Source organism: Lepidochelys kempii, chromosome 13 (assembly GCF_965140285.1).
Source record: "Lepidochelys kempii isolate rLepKem1 chromosome 13, rLepKem1.hap1, whole genome shotgun sequence".
Classification (NCBI taxonomy): domain Eukaryota; kingdom Metazoa; phylum Chordata; order Testudines; family Cheloniidae; genus Lepidochelys; species Lepidochelys kempii.
The window spans coordinates 35,610,084-35,628,268 of NC_136392.1; the positions used below are offsets into that span (position 1 = coordinate 35,610,084).

At 45.7% G+C, this 18,185-nt stretch overlaps 2 long non-coding RNA genes and 2 other non-coding genes across 6 annotated transcripts; 1 reads left to right on the top strand and 3 right to left on the bottom strand.

The window, feature by feature from the left end:
• The first annotated feature begins 939 nt into the window (after positions 1 to 939).
• On the top strand, positions 940 to 5,239 carry LOC140896624 (uncharacterized). The gene is made up of 2 exons (XR_012154600.2): positions 940 to 1,471; positions 2,626 to 5,239. It is a non-coding gene; the product is annotated as an uncharacterized LOC140896624 (long non-coding RNA).
• A 1,574-nt stretch (positions 5,240 to 6,813) lies between these two features.
• Positions 6,814 to 16,391, bottom strand: LOC140896623 (uncharacterized). Of its 3 annotated transcripts, none has more exons than XR_012154596.1 (5): positions 16,322 to 16,391; positions 12,708 to 12,789; positions 9,895 to 10,025; positions 7,971 to 8,048; positions 6,814 to 7,002 (listed from the first exon to the last, which is right to left on the bottom strand). It is a non-coding gene; the product is annotated as an uncharacterized LOC140896623 (long non-coding RNA). The 3 variants fall into 3 exon arrangements; XR_012154599.1 differs by lacking the exon at positions 16,322 to 16,391 and adding an exon at positions 15,588 to 15,804; XR_012154598.1 differs by lacking the exon at positions 16,322 to 16,391 and adding an exon at positions 15,557 to 15,804.
• On the bottom strand, positions 7,278 to 7,425 carry LOC140897430 (small nucleolar RNA SNORA79). The gene has a single exon (XR_012154729.1). It is a non-coding gene; the product is annotated as a small nucleolar RNA SNORA79 (small nucleolar RNA).
• On the bottom strand, positions 8,321 to 8,398 carry LOC140897431 (small nucleolar RNA SNORD126). The gene has a single exon (XR_012154730.1). It is a non-coding gene; the product is annotated as a small nucleolar RNA SNORD126 (small nucleolar RNA).
• Positions 16,392 to 18,185: the final 1,794 nt, after the last annotated feature.

Consider the following 18,185-nt stretch of genomic DNA (forward strand, 5'->3'; position numbering starts at 1 on the left):
CTCTATGACATTCAGAGATAAACACACACAGCAAAAGACACCTGCCCATGTGTGTGCACACACAAAAGCAAAAGACACACCAGTATACACACAGATTTAAACACACATTGTCTTACACACACACAACACACAACTATCTAGATTTATACAAACGCACCCATGAATAACTTGACCCACATACATACACAGAGGCAATACACAACAGGGTACACACTTGCATAGATTTGCATGCATACATAGAGACAAACACACACACAAATACATTCTCACACACAGAGACAATGATGTAAGTGTAACCCATTGAGCAGAGTACAACGGAACCAGGCCCAGATCCTCAGAAGTATTAAAGTGCCTTTGAGGATCATCTTGGTCCAAGAGCGATGGGATACTAAATTATGCTGTGGCAGGTGCTCGGTATGCCCCATTCCCACATCCGTCTACATCAGAGTCCCCCAGTCTCCCCCTTCAATGGCAGGAGCTGTATGTGTCTGTGCCCCAATTCCCCATTCTTTCCCTCCCCTCATGTCAAGGGCTCTTTCTGCACTCTATTCTTCTCTAGGCCAGGAGCTGTGTGCCTCCTTCCCCCAAACTATTTCCCCCACCAGAGTCTGTGCACTCCCAGTTCTTTGCCCCAGCATGGCGAAGGGGGAGGAGGGGAGATGTGCATGTCCCCCTCTTCCTCACCCCATTATTGATCTAGAAGCTATTCAGGGTGCCAAATGTTAAATTCTGTTGGTAGGACACACAAATTAGATAGGGGCACTGTTATAGGGGAAGGGGTTAATGGCTGCCATCAACCAGTTCTTGAGTCTATCGTCAATTGCAGAGTTGCCTGAATCTGCAGTTGTGCTACACAGCTGGCAAGGGCTCCATGTGTCCATCCACCTCTCTCTCCTCTGCATTTTCTCTTTCTGTTTTCCAATTTTCTCCCAAATGTTAAGGAAAAGTTAGCACATGTGACTCCATTTTGGTTTGGGGCCCACCATTGTTTAAATGCCAGCACATCATACACCAGGAGGAGTAATCCTTAGATATTGAATCCCTGTGAAAATCCTCCTCCTTGTCTCCAGCCTGCCTTGACTCCCAGTATCTGGTTTTGTCAGTCTCTAACTCCCTGTCTCTTGGCCTTGATGTGAGGCCTCCCATCCTGATAATAAAAGTTACTGATGCATGGCTTTAGGACCATGCTGTGTAATTAACATACTGGTATAGCACGAGGAATGCACCAAGCAGGGATAGGTGGTAGATAAGACAAGGGTTTGTTTATTGGCTGAGGTTTCCGATGCACGAGGGCAACATGCTTTGCTAAAAAGTATATAACCTTTGTATAATCTGCATTCAGGGTCCCCTCCTGGCTAGCAGGGGGGCACCACGCTCGAGCGTAATAAACTTAGTGTCTTTTGGGAACTCTGCAGTTGTGGACTTTGTTTCTGTGCCTCAGCCTAGATTCGAACTGTGCGTGACCTATCAGGTATAATTCGCAGCACTGGTGTGCGTGTCCTATCAGGTATAATTCGCAGCATTTGTGTGCGTGTCCTACCAGGTGTAATTCGTAACACTATAAAACAAATACAAGAAAATATGGGTAATTCCTCTGTTTTGCCTGCAATTAACAAGGGTATTTGTATAAAAAGAAAATATTTTAAGCAATGACTGACTGACTGCCCAAAAGGGGTAGATCTGTGTTTTATTTTTGTCTTTCAGAAACTCAGAGAAAACTGATGCCAGCTAAAAAGCAATTCAACATCTCATGAATTTACTGGCACAATAGAAATTCTGTTCTGTGTTCTATGTCCTGTCTTGTGGTGTTTGTCTTGTGGCCAGAATTGCTGTGTTTAATTTTTCATAGGACAGTTTAGTTTAAAACTAAATAGAAGGGTTAAATCAAAATGCAGATACTTGTTTTATTCAACTTGCAATACAAAGTGTTTGGATAATATCAAAAAATGTGATATACTAAAGTTTAATACATTTGCTTAAGTAAAAAAAAAAAAAAAAAAAATTAATTGGCCAGATCTTTTAATTAAAAAAATTGTTGTTAAAATTTGCACACCAACAGTCTTTGGAAGCAAGGACATCAAAGGTTAACCCACTCCCCATATTATACATGAGATCCTTCTGGCTACCTCACATTTCTAGCCAAAGGGCTGGGGAGGGAAAAAAGCTATTGGACACCAGAAGTTGTACCAAGTGGACTCCTCAAAAGTGGGTGTGCTTGTCCTGGCTTGTTGCTCCAAAGCTCTGTAATAAAGTCATTTTCCTAGAAGGGTATATGTGGCATACATTATACAATAAGACTAAAGTGCTGTATAATGGGCAATGTACATGTGTTCCTTTTTAAACAAAAATGTATAAGTAAAAAGTAAAAGTTTCCTTTGCAGGTTAATAAAAGCCAAGAAGGGGAAAAAAAAATAAAACGAAGGACAAGCTAATTCAACACTGTAGCTGGCAGGCTTGGCAGGCTCGGTCCAAAGATAAGACACTGGCCTGCCCAAGGACACTACTCACAGCTAGGATTTGGCTAACAGCCAAGAAAGAGGGGGGCTTAAATGTGCCCAAACAGCTGTGAGATCTGCAACACACTGCCAGACATTAATGAAATGTGTTAGGTCTCTGTATTTACAGGTAAAAGAAGTCCTGCTTCAAGAATCCTGAGCAAACCTGCCATTTGTTAAAACCAGGTGACTGGGTCTACATAAAGGTCCCTCGACAAAATACTACTCTGGCCCCATGCTGAAAAGGCCCTTATTAAGTCCTGCTAACTACCAACACCGCTGTGAAGTGCCAAGGACTGACTGCCTAGACCCATGCTTCTTACTGCAAAAAGACCCCTCCACCTCGAGGTGACTTCACTTCGACTACTGATCAGTCTGTCCCTCCTTCTGGGTTTTTTTTTTCCTTCCCTCCTTTTAAACAGCAAAAAAAAAAAAAAAAACAAGGTGAAGTGCTAGTAACCTCTCCCTTGTCCACTGACAAAGCTAACCTGCATTCAGTATTTGCTAAAGAAACCAAAGCACTACAGGGTGACGTGCTAGTAACCTCTCCCCTGTATAATGCAAAACCATGCCTGTTCCAAGAGAGAAGGAACGCCTGCTCTGCTAAAACCACCAAAATCCAAAGGTTCCTAACTGCAAAAGACACTGAAAATTGGCCCTGATGGCAAAGACGGAGCATTGCACATTGGCAGGGAGAAAGTTGCGGAATGTATTCTTGGAAATGTGAAGTAAAGTGGTGGGGTGGGTTTATTCCAGAGGCTGGAACTGTGCTTGTAGGCAAGTATAAATACCAAAAACGCCTTACAGCAACGAACATTACTCCCACCATCTGCCACCACTCCTTTGCAGGTAAAGGTTCCTGGATCCATCATAGCTACGTTAAGTTGGCGCTGGGAACCCCACCTGACCCTGACAAGCCATTGGATGAGCCACTTCACGAATGAACACCACGACCAACCCATGGACTAAGCTTTCCAGCTACTGGGACCTTCACAGCCCACCAGGACTTTTTGTGTTCCTGTTTATTGGACTTACATTGGGGGTAGTGTTTTTTGTATAGTACAGGGGAGGATGTCGACATTGGTATGGTTTGCCTGGGAGGGGTTCTCTCCCTATTCCCAAGTCCAGTACAAGGATGGGAGGGCAATAGCTTCTTGAATTTAACCCGTGCTATCAAACAGGGTGCAAATCGAACGCAGTGTTGGATTTGTATTCGTACCCCCACATATTTAAGTCAGGGCGTCCCGTTGGTAGGGGTACCTATCCCCCTTAATCGAACACTCCAAGCTAAGCTATGGGCAAACACTATATTTAACTGGAATGTTACAATCCAAATATGGTTTATTGATATGGTGGCCCAGAGTAATTATGCTTTATGTGTGTCACGATGTAAGGGCATAGAAAATACAGTTTTTGTAGGGAATTTTGTAGGGTGCAAGGACACCACTCAAATCAGCTCTGGTGCGGGAGGCCCCTCTACCTACTCCAGAACCCCGTGGCCAGTCCCCGAGGGGTCTGGCTGGTATTGGTTATGCAATCACACAGCCTATAAGGTTCTCCCAGCAGGATGGTGTGGTCCATGTACCTTAGGGGCTATAGTACCCGCCGTGACAGTACACCAGAACCTGACCCGGGGAGAGATCCGCAATCTAGTATGGAGGGACCGACGAAGTATTCCTTTAAACCCCCTTTCTTATCGGCCCAAAGGCTTTCGCTCCTTTGTGCGTTGGTTTCTGCCATGGTTGGGAGTAAGCGAGCTGGAAAAAGCTATAGTTAACATTTCAGCTGCTTTGGAACTAATGGCAAATGCTACTGCAGATGCTCTCTCTGCCCTTCAAATTGAAGTCACCCAGCTATCCCAAACTACATTGCAAAACCACCTAACCCTGGATTATCTCCTTGCAAATCAGGGCGGGGTTTGTGCTCTGGTCAATTCAAGCTGTTGTGTATTTGTAAATCAGCACCATAGGATGGAAACTGACATCCACATCCTCAAGCAACAGGCAGCCCTATTTCACCACCTCAGCCTCGACACTACCAAAGCCGGATTCCAGGAGGTCTGGGACTGGCTCACCTCATGACTACCGGATGTGGGGACTTGGGGACGGCGTATTTTGTATTTACTTTTTTTGACTGTTATTGTTTTTGCGTTATTTTTTGTATGCCTACAATGCTGCAGTATGTGCTGTCGGCAGTTGCTAACCCTGCAGCGCGGTTACTCAGCCCTGATATAGCTTACTGACGTACAAAAAAAAAAGGGAGGACTGTTAAGGAAAAGTTAGCACATGTGACTCCCCATTTTGGTTTGGGGCCCACCATTGTTTAAATGCCAGCACATCATACACCAGGAGGAGTAATCCTTAGATATTGAATCCCTGTGAAAATCCTCCTCCTTGTCTCCAGCCTGCCTTGACTCCCAGTATCTGGTTTTTGTCAGTCTCTAACTCCCTGTCTCTTGGCCTTGATGTGAGGCCTCCCATCCTGATAATAAAAGTTACTGATGCATGGCTTTAGGACCATGCTGTGTAATTAACATACTGGTATAGCACGAGGAATGCACCAAGCAGGGATAGGTGGTAGATAAGACAAGGGTTTGTTTATTGGCTGAGGTTTCCGATGCACGAGGGCAACATGCTTTGCTAAAAAGTATATAACCTTTGTATAATCTGCATTCAGGGTCCCCTCCTGGCTAGCAGGGGGGCACCACGCTCGAGCGTAATAAACTTAGTGTCTTTTGGGAACTCTGCAGTTGTGGACTTTGTTTCTGTGCCTCAGCCTAGATTCGAACTGTGCGTGACCTATCAGGTATAATTCGCAGCACTGGTGTGCGTGTCCTACCAGCTATAATTCGCAGCACTGGTGTGCGTGTCCTACCAGCTATAATTCGTAGCACTTGTGTGCGTGTCCTACCAGGTGTAATTCGTAGCACTTGTGTGCGTGTCCTACCAGGTGTAATTCGTAACACAAATAAACAGGTTCTTAGCCATCAGAAACTCAAACATTCCCTGAAAAATTGGAAAGGCGTGCACAGTGTTCAAAAGTGATCACATTACACATGTACAGACAAATACACGGAAATGCTATCAAATTGAGCGAGACTGTCACACACAGTAAAAAGGCAATCTCGTTAGAAGAATAAAACTGCAACTTCTGCCATAATAAGGAGTTCAAAATTTTTTTGGAGAATTACAAAATTTTTAGATGCATCCTGGTTTAAATTTAAAGACATGATTTTGGGGAAATGCTTGTTTCTTGTGTTCAGCTGAATCCCCACAAGCTAGTTCAAACTCTTGAGGATCAAATGCCTCACGTTTTCTGGGATGGCCCTGGTTTTGAGGGTCCAGCATGGCATCTCTGCTCATGACATTGAGAATCTGTCCTGACTCCCATATAACCCAGGACCATCTAAACTCAAAACCACACGTTGCTGAATTCAGTTCACACAGCCCTAGCGCTCAACTCCATCTCTCTCACTGCCTCCCAGCTGTTCAGCACAAGAACTGTAATATGTAGAAAGAAAAGGAGTACTTGTGGCACCTTAGAGACTAACTAATTTATTTGAGCATGAGCTTTCGTGAGCTATGTAGAAGACCTGCAGTGGTGGCTGCCCACTCAGTGGGAAAGGATCTACATCTGTTTATTTGGGGTGGAGAGAAAAAAGAATGATAGAGGAAGCCAACATTGGGAGCACAAAATAAGGGTCTGAGCTAGTGTCTGACGAGTTTGCACCTATAGGGTGAGGGAGACATAGTTTAAATACGCTTAAGTTAAGGATTTTCAAATCTATGGCATTTGCCTGTTAAATTCCCATTAATTTTTTGAATGGGAACCGAGTGTCCAAATCCTGAGCACATTTGAAAATCTCAGCGTAACCTAAACGGTGTTGGTAGTAGAAAACAGACAGTGGACACGGGAGAGTAAACTCACAGAAGAGTGGAAAGTAATTTTGGACCCAGCAGTAAATAGACCGATGTTGATAATCATCCGGATCCTCAATTTTGTACAAGCCCATGGATATTACAATGACTAGGAACTTTAAAAATATCTGGGCAGATATTGTATTTCAGACATGAGGTCAAACCCTAACTCACTTCACAGAAAGGGCAACTGAAAAGCCTTCAGATAGCAATGGGATTTTCAAAAGGAGCCTAAAGCATAGCATATCTTCTAACTCCCTTAAGCCTCCTTTGAAAATCCCAACCACAGCCACAACTGACCTGGGCTGAATTCAGACTAGTGGATTAGAGTTGAGAAAGCTCCATTTCCCCCTCAGTTCTACCACTGAGAACAAAAAGTTTGTACAAAAAATACCCAACTCTTACACATCCATTCTAGTTTAATTATCCTGTTTTTAGTAATCTTTCCTGGACATAACTTCAAAGAGTCCTTGTAATACAGATCAGAGACGGGGCAAATCTTTTAATCTTCAGGCCCCAAATTCTCTCTTACAGTTGATGCTGGTGGAGAGAAAGATACATTTTCCTTGAAGGTTCATCTCAAATCATCCCTGTAAAGATAAGGAATCTCTCAGTATTAAAGATGCAGAATGCAGCACACAATTGCCTCTTAGAAAACTAAATAGCTTAACTGTACTAACTCCTCCCAGCTGAGGCCAGCATAGCTCCTACTGCTTCAGCTCAGGCAATCTTTTAGCTCACATAGTAATTTTACAGTCTGGTTACTGTAGCCAACTGCCTAAAGTTGACAGAGAAATAGGTACAGAGCAGGTGGTTTTTCAACCCCATTTCTTTCCCTAAAAGTCCAGTCCCCTTCTGCCTCTTTGAGTGTCTGACCCCGCAAAATTCAGAAGGTGCCAACGGACGGCCAAACCCATCCAAGAGCACTCTGAGTGAAGAAAGGCCAAGTTTAATCTGCGATGACAAAAAATCCCACTGCCCATGGTTCATGGCAGCCAGAGGAACGGTCATCGCGGCCACTCTCCCTTAAATGAGCAGCTCTGAAAGCAACAGGATTCTCTAGAGAGATACACCATGAATTTCTCTAAAGAGCAAACCTTTACTAAGCAGTTTCCTTACTAAAATCCTGCAAAAAGGAGTTCCTGTTCATGTGTGCAGAAAGATACAGCTTTCTGAAAGCATCTGCAGCTTCAGGTACTGAAAGACGGCCTGGCAATGTTTGGAAGATCAGTTCAGAGACTGGTTTCAGAGTAGCAGCCATGTTAGTCTGTATCCGCAAAAAGAAAAGGAGTACTTGTGGTACCTTAGAGACTAACAAAATGTATTTATTTATATCTCTAAGGTGCCACAAGTACTCCTTTTCTTTTTAGTTCAGAGACTGTTTGTCACTGTATGCGGAACGCATGTTATACTCTATGCAAGACATTTGTTAACTGCTGTGTCTGCCACAGTACCTCTTTCTTGCCCCATACCTGCCCCCATGGTGACATTGGCGGGGGGTGCCAATATGGGGCCATGCTAACTAACTGGATGGATACGAACTTCCAACAGCACTTACATCTGTGATTCCTATAAGGGATCCAGAGCGAGGAGGGAGAAGAGAAACCAGCCAATTTTGTTTTCAGAGTTCCTGCCCCTACAGATACAAGGAGGAAATGTTTCCAGGTCAACGGAGAGAGAGAGAGAGAGAGAAGAAGGGGGAGGGGGAAGAGCTACCAACTGCATGGAAAACTTTTCCTTGCATCTATGCCCCTCCTTCATTTGCACAAAAACCAGATCCATGTTTCTGAAGAGTTTGCATGGATCTGCTACTTATTCTTCTCACTGTCTGGGACTTTATCCATTGGAGACCATTAGAACATCAGCTTTCTCCCAAATCAGATGTCAGCTGCAGGTGTTTGTTTCATTAGTCTGCTCAGGGCATGTGTGCAATCAGGGTAGATCAGGTGAAACACGGACTGAACATGCGGTTCATCACAGCAGACCCCTCCTAGTCCTACAAGTGGCGATGTGGTTGCCCCTCCCACACACAAACTACCACCCAGGACTCTGAAACCTCAAGTGGTTGAGAATTTTAGCTGCTTCCTCACCCAACTTCCTCGTGTTCCAACATGAGCTCCCCAACTCTACCTACAAAAAGAAGACGGATAAAATCCCTGCATGCATAAACAGGGGAGTATCCAGTAGAAGCAGGGAGGTGATTTTACCCATGTATATGGCACTGGTGAGTCTAATACTGGAATACCGCATCCAGTTCTGGTGTCCCAATTTTAATACGGATGCTGAAAAATTGGAGACGAATACCTTTCTAGGAGGGATGCTTTGCTCAAACACAATCAGCAGGATCGCTAGGTGAAATTCTCCAGCTGGTATTAAACTAGAGATCAGACTAGGCAATCTAACGGTTCTGTCTAGCCTTCAAAATCTGACTTTTCAATAAAGCCATACGAGTAGCTTCTAAGGTCACAGCAGTTCCAGCCAGGGAAATGGCGCAGTGAAGTTAACTGGAGATGCAGTGGGATGAGAAGGGCTAGTGCAGGGTACTATTTAAAAGCAGCATGTGTGGAGAGGGGAGATAATAGTTGAGTTTTAGAAATGGGAAGGAGTCAGGGAGTCATAGTGGGCATTACTAGGTTACTTTCTTTGCCCCCTACGATGCAGGAGGTCAGTCTAGATAGTCATAATGGTCCCTCCTGGCCTTAAACGTTGACCACATCTATTAGATTTCATTGCAGGCACAAAATGGAGAGGGAGTTAATGCTTCTCTCCATCCTTGATGAAATGGGGTCTGCTCAGGGCACGTGTCATCAGGTGAAAGATGGACTGAATATACTCATAGCACTCCACCCATGCCCTCAAACCCAGCTGCGACACCACCAATGGCAAAGCACAGAGGGGGTCTCATGGGTCTGAGAAGAAATTACTTGTGGGCCGGGTCTCCCCTCAACACCCACCCTCAAGACAGTTGTGTGGTTAAGGCTCTGGACTGGGACATCTGTGCTCAGTTCTCAGCTCCGCCACAGACACCCTGGGTGACCTCAAACAAGTCCTTTTAAATCTCTGATTTCGGTGCCTAACTCCACTGGGCTCCTTTGAAAAAATCTCAGCCGTCAGCTCTCTGTACCTCAGTTCCCCATCTGTAATGCTGATACTTCCCGTCTTCCATCCTTTATAACCTAAGCAGACAAAGTCAACAAAAATCTTTGGAACAGGGATGGTTGCTAAGCGTCTGTACAACCCCCAACACAGTAGGGCCTCTAGGCAACAGTGTAACATAACTAATAATAAAACAGTGGATGGGCCCCATCAAGTGAAGCATCCTGCCTCCAGCAACACACCTCTGGCTACTCCCCGCTACCCCTCACAGAGATCAGAGCAAGCCCTGAAAGCACAGGAGCTGATTATCCTTATCTCAGCTCATGTAGGCTGTAAAAGCACTCAGTCCCTTTTCTTTAAGGCCCTACTCAGCAGGAAACCCTTACCCTACTGTACTTGGTGCTCAGATCCGGGGTGTTTCATTTCAGCCCATTTTCAAGATTCAGTAACTTCATTTGTCCACTTCACCCCAATCGTTTCATGGGGTTGGGGAGTCAGTCTCCAGCCTCTCCACCACCTGAAACAGGCAAAGAAACATTCATAAAACTATAACCCACAAAGCCTCTTCCTCTGCCCTGCTGCTGCAGCTATACCAGAGATCAGAGTTGCTTCTGGACCCATCTAAACTGAATTCCCCAGCACACCACAGGCCAGTTCTACCTGGGCACATCTAGGCAGGAAGAGCTAGCACTATACATGGAGAGGAAGACAGCAGGACTAAAATGAAGTCACTTCTGGGGTGGAGAGAGACAGCCAGAGCAAAGTGCAACAGGAGAAAGGAGGGGAATATTTTAGCACAACGATTCTCAACTGGGGGCCCGCGGCTGGTCCATGAAGTAGTGCCAGCATTAGGCTGGTTGGGGCTGTGATAAATGAAGGGGGGCGGGGGGGGGAAGAGCTCCCTTTTATGGACACCCAGCCAGTAGCTATAAAATCCCTCTTAGTAGCTGTTCTCTAATTGCTCTACCTGTAAAGGGTTAAAAAGTCTCACTGCTATGCATAGGTAAAAGGAACTGAGTGGGCACCTAACCAAAAGAATCAATGGGAAGGCTAGAATTTTTAATTTTGAAACAAAGATTCCCCTTTTCTCCCTCTGTGGTTGTTCTCCCAGAGAGTTCTCCCAGGGCAGAGTTATGGTGTAAGAAGCTTGGGGCCAGGTATGAAAAATCCTCAGTATCATACCTTGAAACTACTCATTTTAAACCCCAGGTATGTAAGTAGATTAGGAAATGTTGAGGAAGAAGCATTTAGGTTTATCTCTTTTTATTTGTTTATGGCTTGTGGACTCCTCTGTGCTAACCCCAGGTGCTTTTGTTTTGCTTGTAACCTTTAAGCTGGATCTCAAGAAAGATATTCTTGATGCTTAATCCTTGTATTTTTTTTTTTTTACACATCTAGCAAAAGCCTAAATTCACAGATATAATTTCTCTCTTTTTAAAATTAAAAAAATTTACCTTTTTTAAGAGTAGAATTGGATTTCTGTGTCTTAAGAGGTTTGTGCATGTTGTTTAATTACATGGTGGCAACAGCTGATTTCCCTTCCTCCCTCCCCCCAGCTCTTCCCCGGAAGGGGGTAGGGGGGCTAAAGGGCACCCCACAGGAAGGAATCCCCAAGTGCACCTTCCTGGGCCTCAAAGGGGTTCTGCACTTGGGTGGTGGCAGCACCTACCAATCCAAGGTCAGAGAAAAGCTGTAACCGTGGGACTTTAATACAAGCCTGAAGTGGCCAGTATTAATATTTAGAATCCTTGTGGGCCCCCACCTTCTGCATTCAAAGTGCCAGAGTGGGGAATCAGCCTTGAAAGGGGCCCAAGACAGAAGACTTGGAGCCTCGAGCCCCGCAGAGCTAACCACCGCAGCCCTGCTGGGCAGAAGCCCCTCCAGCTCCCCTGAAGCCCAGACCTCCCCAGCCCTGCTGGACTCTGGAGTTTTAATAGCATGTTGTGGTGACCTCAAAGAACAAGGTTGAGAATCCTTTTTTAGCAGACAACTGGCCAAGCTCCCTGCTATGCTAACAAAAGATCCCATGGCCCTTTTAATGTCCACAGTGAGCAGACAGGATCTCAAATTTTGTTAAGACCTCAAGCAAGAGACCCTCAAGCAAGAGACCCAAACAGCTTCAGACCAATAGCATTAATTTATCTGCAGTAGAAGGGGAAAGAGACGAACCAATCCTGGACACTGAGGATTTAAAATCTGATGTTTACATCACTAAGGCAACACCAGCCTGAAGGCCTCAAGACACACAGGCGAGTAGGTTAGCAAGGTCCAAAAGCCACAAGTCATTCCTACTACACTCCATGATCGTAGCTGAACGCTGGATCGGTCAACACAACTCGTAACAGACACTTGGATAAAGTCAGAGCTGAAAAACATCTGCTACAATCCAAAGGCCAGAACTGAAGATTTGACACACCTCAGCCTGCACTAATTGGGGGAAGGGAGATAGGTTATCTGGCAGGTGGGACCATGATCTAACAGGAATACTCTGGAGTCCTCTCTCCAGGTTGGAAATTACAGGTCTTGGTAAAGCCCTTAAAGAGAGGTAGGCAAATAAAACCCAGGAGTCTCATAGACTCATAGAATATCAGGGTTGGAAGGGACCTCAGGAGGTCATCTGGTCCAACCCCCTGCTCAAAGCAGGACCAATCCCCAATTTTTGCCCCAGATCCCTAAATGGCCCCCTCAAGGACTGAACTCACAACCCTGCGTTTAGCAGGCCAATGCTCAAACCACTGAGCTAGTTTGCTTGCAGATGTAATAAACAGATCACGTACCCACTTCCCAGCAAAGCGAACCCCACTTCCCAGCAAAGTACATTCACCCACATGATCGTAAAACTAAGGGGTTGGGTTTTTGCTTGGTTTGTTTGTTTTTTTTCAGGGGGAAGAGTTCTGTTAGTGACCAAGATAAGTTTGACATCGAAATCCTTCCTGTGGAACATTTGAGAGGGTTATTTTTCTTCTGTTGGAGTCCTGACTCTCAGTCCCCCTTCTCTACAACTAGACTGGACTCCCTTGCTCTAACCACTAGTTTACACTCCCCCAGAGTTGGGAATAAAACTCAGGGGTCCTGACTCCCAGCCCCCCCCGTTCTAACCCACTACAGTTGACATAACAGCAAAACCATTGAACTCTAGGGCGAGTTTAGTTCCCTAGGCAAGGGATTTCCCTTCCTCTGTAAGAAGCCAATCTCATACCAGCTCATTGCTCCCCGTATCTGGAATATGGCATTGGTCCAAAGCAATTGTTTCCTCCCAGCTCATCAATTCCATTTTCAGCCTAAAATGAAGGGATACAAACAGTGGTTTAGGATACACAGACCAAAACCTGGCAAAACAGAATCCAACATCACCACAGCTATGTTAGAAAAGAGGTTTTTAAAGATTACAATAGAGACTGGAGTGTAAAAGCCACTACAAGGTGTGACAAAGCGGGACTGTTCTTAATGTTTCCTCTGAATATTGTGGGGGTGCCTCAGTTTTCCCTATGCAGTTCTTAAGTATCTAGGTGATGGGATAAGGGTGTATGATCATTGCAGAGCCCTAGAGGGCAGGTATGTGTAGGGGTCTGGACACAGAGAATAGCCAACACCTTGTTTCCTGGCAACTGATGGCCTGGCCCTTCCCTCCTGCAAGGTGAGAGCTAAAGGGTTGGACAACAAAGGAATCAGGTGACCTCCTGTCCCAGGAAAGGGACAAAGCCCAGAGGAGGAGGGGCGGGAGAGAGTTTCAGTTTGGGGCTGGCTGGGGACATGGAGTCAAGTGCAGACTTGGTTGTCTGCCTCACTGCCCCCCAAAATGGACCCAGCTGAGGGGTCCTGTTCTCTGCACCTACAAGCTCTGTTTTAGAACATGTTCCTGTCATCTAATAAACCTTCTGTTTTACTGGCTGGCTGAGAGTCACATCTGACTGCGAAGTTGGGGTGCAGGACCCTCTGGCTTCCCCAGGAGCCCGCCTGGGCGGACTCACTGTGGGAAGCACAGTGAGGGGCGGAGGATGCTGAATGCTCCAAGGTCAGACCCAGGAAGGTGGAAGCTGTGTGTCCTGAAGACAGTCTGCTCAGAGAGAAGAGACTTCCCCAGAGTCCTGACTGGCTTTGTAGGGAACAGTTCCAGAGCATCGCCCAGGGACTCCATGACACAAGGACGTTCCCGCCTACAGGGGTAAGTAGCAACTTACCAATAATGCAGAAGCTACACTCACTAAAATTAATACAGTAACAAGGGTTTGGCCTTCTCTAGCTCCTTTCTTCCGAACATCTTCAACAGTGAGGCTTTCAGAGGAGCCTACGGGAGTTAGGTACCTTACCCCCCTTAGGCTGCTCCAACAATTCCAGTCCGACTGCTTTACAAACATTAATTCTCATCCGCCCTGCAAAGTCAATATCATCCCCATTGTATAGATGGGGAAACTGAGGCACAGAGAGGCAAATGACTTGCCCCAGATCACCAGCAAGTGGCAGAGCCATGAATATAACCAGATTAAGGTCAGTCTTACATGGCGCCACCTCACAATCTCTTCCTGGTGATGTAGGGCTCTGCTATTCTCCAAATTTTACAGCTAAAGAATTGAGGCATTGGGCCAGTTTTTAAAATTCTGTGTCTTTAGGTGCTCACAGACATGAAATCAGTAGGTGTTAGGAACCTACATGTTTCTGAACATTCCACTACATATCTATCTGTATCTTTAGTGCCCAAGTACCTGTAAAAATCTGGCACAGAGAGACTAAGACTGGCACATGGTCACACAAGAAATTTGTGGTGGAGCCAGAAATTAAGCCCATGTCTCTCAAGTCCCAGGCTTGCACCCTAACTGCTGAGTCCTCCTTCCTCTCAGCCTCTTCCGCATTTACACTTCTAGTCTCAGCTCTTCCTGACTGACTTTATGGCTTTTAAAACCAGAGTGAACAAAGGGATAGAAAGCAGACTATAGGGAACAATCCTACATTGACCCCAAGAAAACAGGCCTGTTAGGCCACCCATCCTATGTAGCTCCAATCTTCTGTGTTAGAATAATCCTTAATTGAACCCATTGCTGCCCTGAATCAGCCTCCAGACTTTATCCCACTGCCTCATTTGCAGATCCAACCCCCCAGAGCAAGGCACAGAATCTTTCTGGGAAAGCCTGGCTGCTTGCAGCCTATGGTGTTTGCATTCTGTATCTGACATCCTTTGAGGCTTCATAGATCCTGGGCTCAAGGAGTATCTTTCTGACCTGTATAAAAGTGATTGGCTTCCTTTACCTTGGTAGATGCAAAGAGTCTTAAGATGCTACAGATCAGGTAAAGGTTGCTGACAGGGATGGCTCAAAGGCTATGAAGTACCCAACCACCTGTAGCTAATAAGGGGTCAAAACAGATGCAGAAACAACAATATTTAATAATTTGCTCTTTTTCTAGTAACTCCCATTCCAGATTGGAGTGTTTTTATAAGCATAATCATTAATGAATCAAGACTCACCATGCTTCCTTATGAAGTACTAGTCACATTGTACAGTTGGGGAAACTGAGGTACAGAGAGGCACAGGCAAAGTGGCTTACTCAAGGTCACCCCTGGGTCATCTTCAGAGCCAGTAATAGGAGTCCTGACTCCCAGCTCACCTACCATAAGGCCCCTCTACCCTCCCAGTGCTGGGGTAGAACCCAGGAGTCTTGAGCCCATCCATCATGAAACCCATTTTTAAAATGGGGTCTGGAGAGCACCCGGGCTTCAGCAAAGGCACTATACAAGCAGACAGGCGTTTTACCACGGGAGCCACATTGGGCTCAAGATAGCCTCTGAATTGCACGGTGTGTTTCAAAGCCAGCAGAGCCCACTCAACTTTCTTCTCTTGTAACTAAACTTCCATATACTTCCTTCAGTGGAGTTTCACCGGCAAATTATAAAGTGGGGAGAAAAGCCAGAGCAAAATTGAGGCCTGGAGCGACGTTCAGCTCCCACCCTTTCCCCAACACATCCGCCACACACGGAGTGGTCAGCTTCACCATTGCCGCCAGCAGCAGCATTTCTGAACCCCAAGTCAAACCCGCTCCCCGCTCATTCCGCACCCCGAAAGAGGCTGCTAGTCCTAGGACACACCGCGGAAGGCACCTCCCGAGCCCTGCCCCCGCCGCAGCAAGGACGTCCTTCGTTCAGCCTTCACCGGCTCCCCCACCGTGTGCTTTTCCTCTTAAAGGGACACACACTTGTACATAAAACTCCTGCTGTTTATTATGGTTTGGTTATAGCAGGAGGAGCGGGTCTCAGGACTTTGCTCTCCCTCCCGGAGCTGGGAGTAGAGTCTACTGGATTAAAGGGCAAAACTAAGCGTCAGAACTCCCGGGGTCGCTTCCGAGCTCTGCAGCACACTCCCTGCCTGCCCTGAAACAAGTCACCAAATCATGCCGGGGGGGAGAGAGAGAGATAACCAACTCTTTCCACCGCATGCGTGCCTTCGTGCAGGCCTGAAGAGGACACTGCAGACAGACACATAGTAATTCATTAAAACGCAGGGACAAATCATGTCATCTGTTTCGCCCAGATACTGCGAATTCAATGGGAATTTCAGGGGTGTCGCTGAAGATCACACAGCACAATCTCACAGTTTAACAGACCACTTTCCCAATAACCTCCTGCCTTTGGCCCCACTTAACGGGGTGACCTACACATTCTGAATTCACCAGTCCCAGTGCCAAATTCCATCCACGGGAACACTGCTCTCCCCACATAAAGTCTTAAGGACACGTATTCTAATCTTAACATATGGGTGGATGGCAAAAATTAAACCCAGAATGGCAAAGGATTCAAACCGAATTAGAGATCTTGCAACTTACCCACCACACTGGCCTAGGACTCGGAATATAGAAACAAGGATACAGGAAGTATAGTGATGATGAAAGAGAGACAGATAAGAGGAAGTGGTAGGTGGGACAGGGAAGAGAGCGGCTTTGTAATTGGCTGAGAACATAAAGCAGTCAGTGTTATTTCTCTGAATGAGGTGAATGAGATGCAGAAACTTTAACCCATGGCTTTACAGAGCTGGTTTTAGGAAAATTCGTGTGACAGAAATCCATGGTTTTCTGTGAAATCTCAAAGATTTTTCAAAAAGAAAAGGAGTACTTGTGGCACCTTAGAGACTAACCAATTTATTAGAGCATAAGCTTTCGTGAGCTACAGCTCACTTCCTCAGATGCATATAAAGATTTTTCAGTCTGTTATAAGAATGCAATCTTGGGCCAAAATTTGAAAAACTAGCCTGGAGTTTTTGGAGGCACTGTCCAGAAATCCTTATGTGGGGTGTAGATTGGGCTGATATTCAAAAGTACAGAGCAACCCTGCTCAACATTTCTGAAGGTCACTTATTTAGGAGACTAAATCAGAGTTTAGGAATCTGAATTTAGGGTCCTAGTTTTGAAAAATGTAGCCCTGGAATTTTGGGATCATTTTGATTTCCAAACCCCTTACAAAAAATGTAATATCAATAAACATATTTCACATTTATATAGCACTTTGGATTTTCCTCATTCTGAAGTCCCAGGACTGGAAAATACAGAAAGGTACTGGCAGTAGAGAGCCAAATTTCTAAAGGTTGTTTAGGCACCTAAAGATGCTGAAAAGTATCTAAAGTATTTCAAAAGTACCTAGGCACCCTAACTTCCGTAGGAGTTAGGCACCTAATTCATTTAAATGCCTTTGACAATCCTAATATATATCCAGATTCAGAGTCAAAGGCTGTAGGAGGCATCTGCAATGTGGGACTTCAATAACATTTGTGGGTAAAATAAATGTGGGAAATCTTGGCAAAATCTGCAAAGGAGAATAATAAAATCCCTTGTGTACCATGCTTCCTACCAGACTGTGCTCTCACTTACACTGACATAACCCTGTTAACTTCAGTGGAGTTGCTTGCTCCAGGTTTAAACTGGTGTATTTCACAGCAGAATTTTCCTTTCCGTGTGTAGTCCAAAGGTAGCCACCACTGTCGCCATTTTACAGGTGGAGAAACAGGCTCAGAAAGAGGTGAAGGCGCAGATCCTCAAAGGTATAGAGGCATATAACTCGCACTGGGAATTAAGCACCTAAGAGTTTGGCTACACTTGTGAATTAGAGTGCATTAAAGCATCCCCGGGCACACTAACTCATGAAGTGTCCACACTGGCAAGGCACGTACAGCGCTTGGACTCTGCGGCTGGAGCGCTTCTGGTAATCCACCTCGACGAGAGGCATTACACTTGCTGTGTCCCGGCTGGAGGACCACGGCGCCAGTGTGGACACCCTGGTCTGTTATTGCGCTCTGATCGGCCTCCAGAAGTATCCCACAATGCCTGTTCTAGCCACTCTGGTCATCACTTTGAACTCTACTGCCCTGCCCTCAGGTGACCAACCATCAGACCCACCCTTTAAATTCTCTGGGAATTTTGAAAATCCCTTTCCTGTTTGCTCAGCAAGGCGTGGAGTGCTCTTAGCAAATCTTTCCAGGTGACCATGCCTCCACGCACCAGGTGATCCCCAGTATGGAGAAATGGAGAGGTGCTGGACTTCATCAGTGTTTGTGGGGAGGAAGCTGTCCAGTCCCAGCTGTGCTCCAACCGTAGGAATTACAATACCTTTGGGCAGATATCAAGGGACATGATGGAAAGGGGCCATGACCAAGACGCACAGCAGTGCAGGGTTAAAGTGAAGGAGCTGTGGAATGCC